This window comes from Lynx canadensis, chromosome B1, assembly GCF_007474595.2.
Source record: "Lynx canadensis isolate LIC74 chromosome B1, mLynCan4.pri.v2, whole genome shotgun sequence".
Classification (NCBI taxonomy): Eukaryota; Metazoa; Chordata; class Mammalia; order Carnivora; family Felidae; genus Lynx; species Lynx canadensis.
Genome location: NC_044306.2, coordinates 173,122,111 through 173,134,435, shown reverse-complemented (window position 1 = coordinate 173,134,435; position 12,325 = coordinate 173,122,111). Strand labels below are relative to the sequence as shown.

Genomic DNA, 12,325 nt, shown 5'->3' with positions numbered 1-12,325 from the left:
ATAATGATCTAATAATTAGAAATTCAAGAAGCAAAACAAAACCTTACTTAGACCTCTACTACACCAGGGGAACTTTGATTGCTGAGGGAAAATTCAAGGGTAAACACACCAATGCAATTCTCGCTTAAATAAATGCTGGTTTACAAAGATCAGCCTTATGGCAGGTTTAGACTAACATGACAGATATTAAGAAACATGACAGATAATAAGATCAGTCTGAAAGTCCAGAATTGGTTTCTGTGGTCATATTCCCTATATATTTTGGCTTCAGCAGTGTATTTTTAGGTATTTGACAATGATCTTAAACTCCATTTCAACTTTAATCAGAAACTATGAGATGGTTAAAGGAAAGTAATTCTGTAGTTACCAAAGCTGTTACACAGACTTTGATGGGTTTTCAAAAGCCATTTAGGTGAATTGATTCACACTAATCAAAATGACAAAGGTACTGATTTACATATAAGAATGTCAGTTATGGGGCGCCTGGGTGGCGCAGTCGGTTGAGCGTCCGACTTCAGCCAGGTCACGATCTCGCGGTCCGGGAGTTCGAGCCCCGCGGCAGGCTCTGGGCTGATGGCTCAGAGCCTGGAGCCTGTTTCCGATTCTGTGTCTCCCTCTCTCTCTGCTCCTCCCCCGTTCATGCTCTGTCTCTCTCTGTCCCAAAAATAAATAAACGTTGAAAAAAAAATTAAAAAAAAAAAAAAGAATGTCAGTTAATTCATTATAAAGAGAACAAGAACTGTCAAACTGATCAGATTCTTAGAATTTTAGTCCTTGCCAAGACCTCTGGCATCATCTAATCTAACCCATTCACCGATTCCAAGGAGAAGGAAAATGGTAATCAGAGAACTTAAGAATTTGTTAGTATACTCCTGCATGGATCAGAGAAGGTACTATGGAAGGCTGATCTCATTATAATGATGGGCAAGTACAACCCTATCGTGAAAAAAGACACAAACTACATAATTAAGATGATCCAATTCTCTTCAATCTAAATCTATAATCAAACAATGTTTTAATTGCTGGTTTTCTGGGTAGATTTCCTTACTGGAAGAGAATAAGCTGAACAACCAATACAAGTATCCTGAATGTTTATAGCAGCACTTTCAACAATAGCCAAATTATGGAAAAAGCCTAAATGTCCCTCAACTGATGAATGGATAAAGAAATTGTGGTTTATATATACAACGGAATACTACTTGGCAATGAGAACGAATGAAATATGGCCTTTTGTAGCAACAAGAATGGAACTGGAGAGTGTTATGCTAAGTGAAATAAGGCATACAGAGAAAGACAAATACCATATGTTTTCACTCTTATGTGGATCCTGAGAAACTTAACAGAAGACCCTGGGGGAGGGTAAGGGAAGGAAAAAAAAAGGTGAGAGAGGGAGGGAGCCAAACCAGAAGAGACTCTTAAAAACTGAGAATAAACTGAGGGTTGATGGGAGGTGGGAGGGAGGGGAAAGTGGGTGATGGTCATTGAGGAGGGCACCTGTTGGGATGAGCACTGGGTGTTGTACGGAAACCAATTTGACCATAAATTTCATATATATAAAAAACACACACACACAAACAAAGCTGAGCTTTGCAAATTGCCAAAATATTAACATAAAAAAAAGAAACAATCTCGTTTATAAATCAATCTTCAGGGGCCATGTTTAGAAGATATCAACTCAGAGTCTATCTCTAATGACCTTTAAAAAACTTTATTTTTTAAAAAATGTTTATTTTGAGAAAGAGATTGCACGAAGGCATGAGCAGAAGAGGGTCAGAGAGAGAGAATCCTAAGCAGGCTGCACACCTAGCCTGGAGCTGGACGTGGGGCTCAGTCTATGAGATCACGAACTGAGCCAAAATCAAGAGTCGGACTCTTAACCAACTGAGCCACTTAAGTGGCCCTAAAAAACTTTAAAAAGAACAGAAATTTGGTAAAACAGTAAATATGAGCAAAACTTGGAATCTATTGATTCTACAAAAGAAAGCAATATTCTTAGTGATACACATACAAAAAACATTTTTAAATTTTTTTGCTTTGAATAGGTAATAAATACATATGGTTCAAATTAAATCTGTATAACAAGGTATATAGTAAGAAGCCTCATGTCTACCTCATTCCTATCTACTTTGCTACCCACTACTTTGCTTCTACCAGAAGGAAAGTTATTTGTGTCTCCTTCCAGTATTTCTTATACAGTACAAGTGAATACAAATATATATTCTAATAATCCCTTCTTGGGGCACCTGGGTGGCTCAGTCAGTTGAGAGTCTGACTTCGGCTCAGGTCATGATCTCATGGTTCGGGACACAGAATCTGAAGTAGGCTCCAGGCTCTGAGCTATCAGCACAGAGCCTGATGCAGGGCTCAAACCTACGAACGGTGAGATAATGACACAAGCCAAAGGGATGCCCAACCGACTGAGCCACCCAGGTGCCCCATATTTATTCATTATTTTTTAAGTAGGATCCATGCCCAACGTGGGTCTTGAACTCATGACCCTGAGATCAAGAGTCACATACTCTACCAACTGAGCTAGCCAGGTGCCCCTGGTAGATTCTCTCTTTTATAACCTAAATAAATGAGAGGGGGGTGGTACCTCGGTAGCTTAGTCGTTAAGTGTCTGACTCTTTATTTCAGCTCACGTCATGATCTCATAGTTTGTGAGTTTGAGCCCTGATTTGGGCTCTGTGCTGACAGTGCAGAGGCTGCTTGGGATTCTCTCTCCCTCTCTCTCTCTCTCTCTGCCCCTCCCTCCCTTACTCACTCTGTCCCTCTTTCACAAAAAAAAAAAAAAAATACTGCTACCATACTATGTATACTGGTTTTTTAAAAAATAATCTAAATAAATGAGTTAAGAGTTCCCTACTATCACCCGTGAAGTCACACAAACATGATATTCCTATCAAACTTTCATGGTTCCAAAACTCACCCCAAGAAAAATACTGAGCCTGACAAAATTTACTTCTGGCAACCATCCATCTTTCATTTCTTCACCCTTCTTCTACTCTTCAGTTCTGCCTTTTACTACTCTCCAGGCCTCAAGTGCCCTGTACACAAGGAGACAGAGAAATTGCTAGGAGGAAAAGACTACACTGGGACTGCCAAGTGGCTAAAGGTCAGGGGAATGTTCTGAAAAGCTCTCACCTGTGGGACAGCCAAGCCTGGAACAGGCTTACCAAAGATGTGTCTCTGGCATTCACTGCCACTGTCTGTACCCCTACAGTAGAAACGGCTTGGCATCCAATTTCGGAAATATTGCTTCAACTTGCTTCAGGCCTAGTCCCTTGTTCTCCTTCATGAAAAATTCATATTCCCAATATAAGGGTCTACCGTGTGGGCACAGCAGAGAATCTGGCCACAGACACAGGTCCTGACATTCAAGAATTTAACAATTTATTTAGGGAAAAATTCAATTGAAAAACATTTATTAAACACCTTTCTATGTTACAGCCACTATTGTTCTATGTACTGTGGATACACTAGTGAACAGGACAGGTACAGTTCCTACTCTTACATAGTTATATTCTATAAAACAAAATAATGGCAGTTGTGATAATTCCATATAAAAGCAATAAACAGGTAGGCGAGAGACAGAGACACTATCTATGGGGAAAGAACTACTTTAGATAGGGTAAGTTAAAGAAGGACTTGAGAAGATGACTTTTTTTTTAAGGTTTATTTGTTTTTTTGTTTTAATTTTTTTTTCAACGTTTTTATTTATTTTTGGGACAGAGAGAGACAGAGCATGAACAGGGGAGGGGCAGAGAGAGAGGGAGACACAGAATCGGAAACAGGCTCCAGGCTCTGAGCCATCAGCCCAGAGCCTGCCGCGGGGCTCGAACTCCCGGACCGCGAGATCGTGACCTGGCTGAAGTCGGACGCTTAACCGACTGCGCCACCCAGGCGCCCCAAGGTTTATTTGTTTTTGAGAGACAGCATGTGCAACTGGAGGAGGGGTGGGGTGGGGACAGAGGATCTGAAGTGGGCTTTGTGCCGACCCCTATATAGGCCTCAAACCCAGGAACGGTGAGATCATGACCTCAGCTGAAGTCAGATGCTCAACCACTGAGCCACCCAACTGCCCTTTTTTAATTTTTTTTTATTAATTTTTTAATGTGAGAAGGTGACTCTTAAGCTGACTTAAAAGATGAAAAGGAGTTAATAGCACCCAAGTAACATACGAGGCAGTATAATCAATTAAATGACAAAATGAATGCTAAAGTCCAAAGCAGGGGGGGTGTGCGGGGGAAAATCAAAATAAGAAGGTATCTACATCAGGGAAATGTAGAATCTAAGCTTGGCCTAAAGAGTAAGTAGGATATAGTGGGCACCAGGATGGCTCAGTCATTAAGTATCTGACTCTTTATTTTGGCTCAGGTCATGATCTCACAGTTTGTGAGTTCAAGCCCTGATCTGGGCTCTGTGCTGACAGTGGAGTTAGCTGGCTTGGGTTTCTGTCTCCCTCTCTCTCTACGCCTACTCACACTCATGTGTGTGTGTGTGGGGGGGGGGGAGGGTGTGTGTGTGTGTGTGTGTGTGTGTGTGTGTGTGCGTGTCCTCTCTCTCTCTCTCTCTCTCTCTCTCTCTCAAAAATGGATAAACATTTAAAAAACATTAAAAAAAAAAAAGAGAGAGGGGTACCTGGGTGGCTCAGTCAGTTGGGCGTCTGGCTCTTGATTTCATGATCTCATGATCTTGATTTCATGATGTCATGGTTCATGAGTTCCAGCCCCATATCAGGCTCTGTGCTGATAGTGTGGAGCCTGCTTGGGATTCTCTCTCCCTCTCTCTGTCCCTCCCCTGCTTCCTCTCTCTCTCTCTCAACATAAATAAATAAAAACTTAAAAAAAAAAAAGCGTAAGTAGGATATAGAAAGAAATGGGAAGTGGGGGAGGGCATTCCAGATTAAAAAAAAAGGAATAAATAAGGACTCATATACAGAAAGGAGTCCAGAGAAGTGAGATCTGCCTAGCTGGATAAAAATATGGGTATTAAGAAGTGGTAAGAGGTAATAACTGTCTCTTTAATTTTATTTATTTTTTATTATTTATTTTAGAGAGAGAAGCACGCACTGAGCAGGGCAGGGGCAGATAGGGAGGGAGACAGAGGATCCCAAGTGGGCTCTGTGCTGACAGCAAAGAGCTAGATGCATGGCTCGAACTCATGAACCGTGAGATCACAACCTGAGCCAAAGTCAGATGCTTAACTGACTGAGCCATCCAGGTCCCCTAGTTTTTTTTTATCTTTAAGTAATCTCTACATCCAACGTGGGGCTTGAATTTACAACCCTGAGATCAAGAGTTGCGTGCTCTACCAACTAAGACAGCCAGGTCCCCAGAGGTAATAACTGTCTCGTAGGGTAGAAATGAATTCAAAGTGGGTCTCGAGTGCCCCTTTCAGGGAAGCATGTCCATGACATTAAGGAGACTATAATTTAACAAGTTAAAGTAACATAGTTGAAAGTAGCCATGACAATCAATGGCATTAGTGCAGCTAAAATCTAATAAATTCCACTGAAGGAAAATAAAAAGGAAGATCAGCCTGTAGCCTGGAAAGAGGGAGTTAAGAACAAGAATGACGTGGTGTTTATTTCAACACTGTCTAGAGAAGAATGACACAGAATCTGGAAGTCAGAAGTGTTCTGGTTGCACAGAGGTGGGGCAAGAATGGGCTTTCCCAATGCCTGGATGGAATGTTCTCCTTAGATTCTTTGCTCTGATTCCACTCTCCCTTATGAATTCAGATTCCCAGGATAACACTAGCAAGGGATGACCCAGATTTGAGACATAAGAATTCCAGGCACTGTAATAAAATTTCCCTACTCTAATACCAAAGTTTCATTCTAGTGTATCCATTAGTCTTTTATGAGTTTAATCATTGTAAGTTAACATCTAAAGCCTCATTAACTCTGGGTCCATGGAGGAAAAAATAAATCTACCTTCCAGATATGCAAGGCAGAAGATCAAGTTCTGAACTGTGATGAACCTAAAGAACTATCACACTGTAACTCCCTTACTGAACAGCTAGCCAGCCTCTCTAATCACAACCGGTATATCTAGAATACACAAAAAGAATTTCAAAGTATTTTTGGACCAGAGGATGTTTTGGGGTTACCACTTAATCCCATAGCCAACAGGTTATTAGGACATCCTATGCCCTCAATCTCAACCAGAACAGGCTCTGTTAACATTATTATATAAACATAGATTGAATGTCTACATGATGCAACTCTTGGGTTCAAGGAGCTCACAGTTTAATAACACGCTCCTAGGCTAACAGTTCCTATCTGCTGCTGTTACCTCAGCACTTAGAACAGTAGGCTCTCCATAAATACTAACTGAATGAATGAGTAGCTCTCCATGAGAGCCTGTTTGAGATGAAGACTGTTAGCTGAATAGCTTTAGCTCAGATGGCTAATCATTGTATCTTTGCTGAAATTGTCCAGAATTCTATCATCCTCTTTTTTATGTAGAATTTCATGCCTTTCCAGAGTTACTTCTTATCCACCTTGATTGCCAGGCTGTATTCACCATGCCTTACATACAGCAGCTGGGGTAAACTATTGATGGACCTATATTATAGAACTACATGTGTTTTGGGTTACCCTGCATTGCTATTTCATATGAAGCATGGCTTGTAGATGACAATGGGGAAATTACTAAAGAAGCTAGATGTAGAATCTGTGCAAGTCTCCATTAATGGTCACTTGAAAGTTTTAATAGAATCTTCAATAAACTTTATTATGGAGCTTGATACAGTGTTAGTGATATACTGTGGCTGACACAGATGTCTTCTGATTCCATATTCCATTTCTACTTTTGTGTACTTTCTGACCTTCTATTGTGCTGTCAGGGAAATGGGAATGTTTGCTTACTGAATGTATCAATTTGAAATGAGCTTTCACCTCTGTATTTTGGGAAAATCTCAACAAACTAGGCTGTTCCAAAACTACTCTTCACCTAAAATTTTATAAATTCAGATCAATACTTCAACCTAGAAGATGTGGCTAACAAATATCGAAAGTCCTATTACAATCTACGCTGAATATAATCGCTTCAGTATACCCTGCATAATTATCCAGTAGCTAAGGCAATGGACGTTATAGTTGGATACATCAACTTCACACACACACACACACACACACACACACACACACACACATCAACCTTAGTCATTTCCAAAAATTAAGTACTAACAGATGCCTGACCCAAGAAAAATATTTCTTCAGTGAGAAAGGCAATGTTAACATTATATCTGAAGGGCATCATATAAAGCTATGAAAGTAATAAGAGGGAAGATGAAGTATGCTCATTAGTTACAGATTTTATGTCCCAGAAAGGAGTACAGCAATGGGAGAAGAAAGGAGATCCTTTCAATCAGGATTGTCTACCACTTACCTTAAACTAGATGCTGGGTACTAACAAGCACATCTCAGAACAGACAGTAAGCTCTTTCATTTCCAGAACCTCCCTGAAGAAACAGACCAGACTACTGTTCTCCATTTCTTAGGGGGTTTGAAGAAACTCAAAGACTCACTGTGTCTTTGAGGGCAGTCAATGGACAGCTACTCCTCTGTATATCCGTGAAAAGCTCCCTAGCAGTGAATCCCTCCTTTCTATATACCAGAATATTCAAGCCTAGTCAGCTATCTTCCTATATATAAGAAGTATGATTTTTCAAGGTCTCACACAAACATGATCTCCTGAAGCACCCAAGGAGGCCTTCCCCGACATGAAATAAAGCAACTATACGGTGTGGCTGCCAACAATGGATTCCAGGACAGCCCATGCAGATGTCACGATAGAATGTCTATCGTGGGATAGATAGGATTTCGCCCTCAAAAGGGCTTTCTAGCTTCGTTTTCATTGTAGTTTCTTAAGGCTAGTGACAGAAGGAAAGCAAGCAGCTCCCCAGGTGAACAGACTAAACACAAACAAAAGACTATGACTCTGAGATCAAAATGGGGTCCCTAACCAGAGGACGACTTCCTTAGGTGGACGTTTGGCTTTCTGGGGAAATCTCATTTGTTTCAAGCCAGAAAGTGAGAAAAAGCAGAAAGAGAAGCGGCTGGAAGACTCGCGAGTCTAGAATAAAAAGCTCAAGCTATTCCATCCTCAGGGCAGAAGACCAAAAGGCGATTCCCACCCTGAGCCCAAAGGAGACCAGGGTCGTTGAGACTGGGGAGCCCTGGACCGAGCGCACAGCGCGACCGAGAGCAGCGCGCACTCCCCCGCCCCGCTCCCTCCACATCCCGCCGGGACCCGGGACTTTCCCGACGGGGCGGCGGGGCGAGCCCGGGCAAGGCGCTTACCCACTTCCAGACGGCTAGGACAGCTCCTCGCTACCCGCCGCGCTGCCGCAGCTTCTTCACTCTAGCTCTGCTCCGCCTGACCTCCCCTCACCGCACGCCCCTCCCTCAGGCTGCCAAGCACTGCACCCAGAGTCCCGGGCCGAACCCGTATTTAAAAGCTTCTGCCCGAGAAGGCGGAGGCTTCATTCCCCCGCAGTCAGGCCCTCCCGGACTCTGCACTCCACCGCATCCCTGCTCCTCCTCCCGCCACACTAGGCCCCGGGGCCCGCCCCTATTTCCTGCGGGCCCCAGGGGCGGGGAGACGGGGAGGGGCTAGTCATTGCTAGGAGGGGAGGCTCCGCCCCCAGCCGAACCTGGGCGAATCCGCTCGGGCCAGCTCAGCTGTCCCGCCCCTACCGCGAGCGGCACTGGGCGGAGCTGCGTGCGCGTCAAGGCCGCTGAGGCCCGTGGGCTGCGGCTCCAGGTACCGCCACGCCGGGCGCTAGTATGCCAGGCCCCCTTCGCTTTCTGTGTCCTCGTCCCCGCTGACGGCCGGCGCTGAGGTGGCGCCGCGTGGGCGCCACGTCGGACATAATCTAGGGTTGCGGGGGTACTGAACCAGCCGGCTGCGGCGCGGGGGGACCGGAAGGTCCCGGCCCCTTTCCGGTCTCAGCAGCAGCCCGAACGGGTGGCCTAGTGTTTCGGCCCCCGAGATTTTGCGGTCCCACTGAGCCGGGGCTTTACTCCCCTCCCACGTACTCCGGGCCAGAGGCCCAAGGTTTAGTCAGATCTCTTGGGCTAGGATGCTGAGTCCTGTCATGACTGGACCAGTTAGTGCCTCCGCCTGATCCCTGGGAGGAAAAGCATAACACCCACGCCCTACCAGCCATATTTTCCAGAGATACTCCTGCCAAATTCGGGATTTGGGATGTCTGTGCATGATACGTAGCAGATAATTTGCAACATGCAAGTTCCGTGCTATCAGGAAGACTAAAATTAATGTATGGAGACTTCCCGTTTTTAATGAGGTTAGTTCTGTTCTCTTTCTCCCTTACAGAACCATCTTAAACCTCAAATCTAAGAAGAAAAGAAGTCATGACTTTTCTTGTGTGTTCCTCGCATAATTTTTGTACTCGAAGTCAAAGACGATTATTAAATACAGCGTCATAAGGAATGTGTTTAGACGTTTATAAAGGCACATTAAAATACCTGATAGGGGCGCCTGGGTGGCGCAGTCGGTTAAGCGTCCGACTTCAGCCAGGTCACGATCTCGCGGTCCGTGAGTTCGAGCCCCGCGTCAGGCTCTGGGCTCATGGCTCAGAGCCTGGAGCCTGTTTCCGATTCTGTGTCTCCCTCTCTCTCTGCCCCTCCCCCGTTCATGCTCTGTCTCTCTCTGTCTCAAAAAAAAATAAATAAACGTTGAAAAAAAAAATTAAAAAAAAAAATACCTGATAGATGATGAAGGGTTTTTGTAAGTTTTTTAAAAGTTTTATTCCTTTTTTTTTTTATGTTTATTTATTTTTGAGAGAGAGAGAAACAGAGTGTGAGCGGGGGGAGGGGCTGAGAGAGAGGGAGACACAGAATCCAAGCAGGTTCCAGGCTCTGAGCTGTCAGCACAGAGCTCCATGCTGGGCTCAGACTCCTGAACCCAGAGATCATGACCTCAGCTGAAGTCCCACAGTTAACTGACTGAGCCACCCAGGTGCCCCTTTTAAGTTTTATTTCTAATCTCCATACTCAACATGGCACTCCAACTCCTGACAGGACAGCAAGAGTCACATGCTCCTCCAACTGAGCCAGCTAGGAACCCTGGGATGATGGTTTTCTTGACAGGATCATGACAATCTTAAGCAAGCTTATGAAGGGGCTGAGTCTAGGTGGCTCAGTCGGTTAAGTATCCGACTTCATCTCACGGTTCGTGGGTTGAGCCCCAGGTTGGGCTCTGTATTGACAACTCAGAGCCTGGAGCCTGCTTCAGATTCTGTGTCTCCCTCTCTCTCTGCCTCTGCCCTGCTTGCACTATCTCTCTGTCTCTCAAAAATGAATAAATGTTAGGGGCGCCTGGGTGGCTCAGTGGGTTGAGTGTCCGACCTCGGCTCAGGTCATGACCTTGCAGTTTGTATGTTCCAGCCCTGCATTAGGCTCTGTGCTGACAGCCCAGAGCTTGGGGCCTGCTTCCATTCTGGGTCTCCCTCTCTCTCTGCCCCTCCCCCGTTTGTGCTCTGTCTCTGCCTCTCAAAAATAAAGACACATAATAAAAAAAATCAGCGTTAAAAAATTGAAAAAAAAAAAAAGAAAGCTCATGGATACTGCTTAAACAGTTTGCTATAGATTGTAGAAAGTATGATAAGATATGTAGGTGTTGTATATTCTATGCAATATTCTATATTGTATGGATTCGTTTATCCAACAAATATCTAGTGCCTATTGTGTGTTAGACATTATCCTGGAGACCAAAGATGCAAAATGGATTAAGACCCAATTCCTTTTTCCAAAGCTCACAGGCTAGTAGAAGAGATAAGTGACTAAGTAATTGCAATATATGTGACAAATACTGTACTATAATAGAGTTGAACTTGGCATATAAATAGATTTAAATTTCCTTTTAGAGGGGCATCTGGGTGGCTCAGTCAGTATCTGACTTGATTTCTGCTCAGGTCATGACCTCAACAGTTGATGAAATCCAGCCCACCTAGGGCTCTGAGCTGAGTGTAGACCCTGCTTGGGATTCTCTCTCTCCCTCTCTGCCCCTCCCCCACTTGCATGCTCCTTCTCTCTCTCTCTCTCTCTCAAAATAAATAAATATTTAAAAAATAAATAAAAATAAAGTTCCCACTGCAGTTAGTTTTGTGATAAAAACTACTTTTATATTATTTCTTCCCTTTGTTTTGAATTAATCATTTTTCTACCTAGTATTCACTTCACATTCTTTGTTAGTATTTTGATAATAATCATAATCTTTGAAACAGTACAATCTCAGAAATTAAATCAGAATATCAATACTAGCTGGGGCGGCCTGGGTGGCTCAGTCAGCTAAACATCCAACTTCAGCTCAGGTCATGATCTCACAGTTCGTGAGTTCCAACCCCATGTCAGGATCAGTGCTGACAATTCACAGCCTGGAGCCTGCTTTGGATTCTGTGTTTCCCTCTCTGTGCCCCTCCCCAACTCGTGCTCTCTCTCTCTCTCTCTCAAAAATAAATAAGCATTTTTTTTAATTAAAAAAAAAAAAAAGATTTAGAAATAGCATGTCCAGGGTAGTAGCCATGGACATTCAGAGAAATAAAGATACTCAAGAGATGATCAGGGAATAAAAGCAACAAGACTTTGGTAATATTCTCCACCCCACCCCCCTCCCCCACACCAAAAGTGACACTATCCTGGTGTCTGACAATATATTTTAGTTCTGCCTTACACAGATACATTTAAGGGAATCAATTTCCAGCTCTTCAGCTTCCACAGGTACCCTTTCCCAAAATGAATATGCCTAAGAATAATAGTCCATTTTACAAAAGAAAGGCTTACCTTTTACCCAAGTGAAGCCTTGTTAGGATCCGTTACCCTGGGGTGAAATTCTCCTGAGTGCCAAAGGAATAAACTGGATTCTTGTTTTGGGGCAGCCCCCTAGAGTGATTAATCAAGACACCTCAAATCTGTCTTTCTTCATTTTATACTTATTTTTGCTGAGGCTGAAGTCCAGTTAGAAACAGGACATGTTGGCCTATGGTAGGGTATTCTGAATTCCAAACAGAAGATACCATAAAATTAGTGACCTTGATTCTTTTGAAAGCAACTTGACTATTTTGCAGGACTACTAAAATTAAAAAAAAATTTTTTTTAACGTTTATTTATTATTGAGAGACAGACAGACACAGAGCATGAGCAGGGGAGGGGCCGAGACATAGACACAGAATCTGAAGCAGACTCCAGGCTCTGAGCTGTCAACACAGAGCCTGACGTGGGGCTCGAACTCAAAAACCACAAGATCATGACCTGAGCCAAAGTCAGATGCTTAACCAACTGAGCCACCCAGGC

The 12,325-nt window shown here is 43.6% G+C and overlaps 1 protein-coding gene across 2 annotated transcripts in view; it reads right to left on the bottom strand.

Annotated features, from left to right (window-relative positions):
* Nucleotides 1-8,561, bottom strand: part of UGDH (UDP-glucose 6-dehydrogenase) — a 31,979-nt gene extending 23,418 nt beyond the window's left edge. Inside the window, exons 1-2 of one of the 2 annotated variants that reach the window (XM_030314015.1) lie at nucleotides 3,145-3,371; nucleotides 2,930-3,047 (exon numbers count right to left, since the gene is read on the bottom strand). The gene's annotated coding sequence lies outside the window, so the exon portion shown is untranslated. Of the gene's footprint in view, nucleotides 1-2,929; nucleotides 3,048-3,144; nucleotides 3,372-8,311 lie in introns of those variants that run through there. The other variant, XM_030314014.1, reaches the window with a different exon arrangement.
* Nucleotides 8,562-12,325: the final 3,764 nt, after the last annotated feature.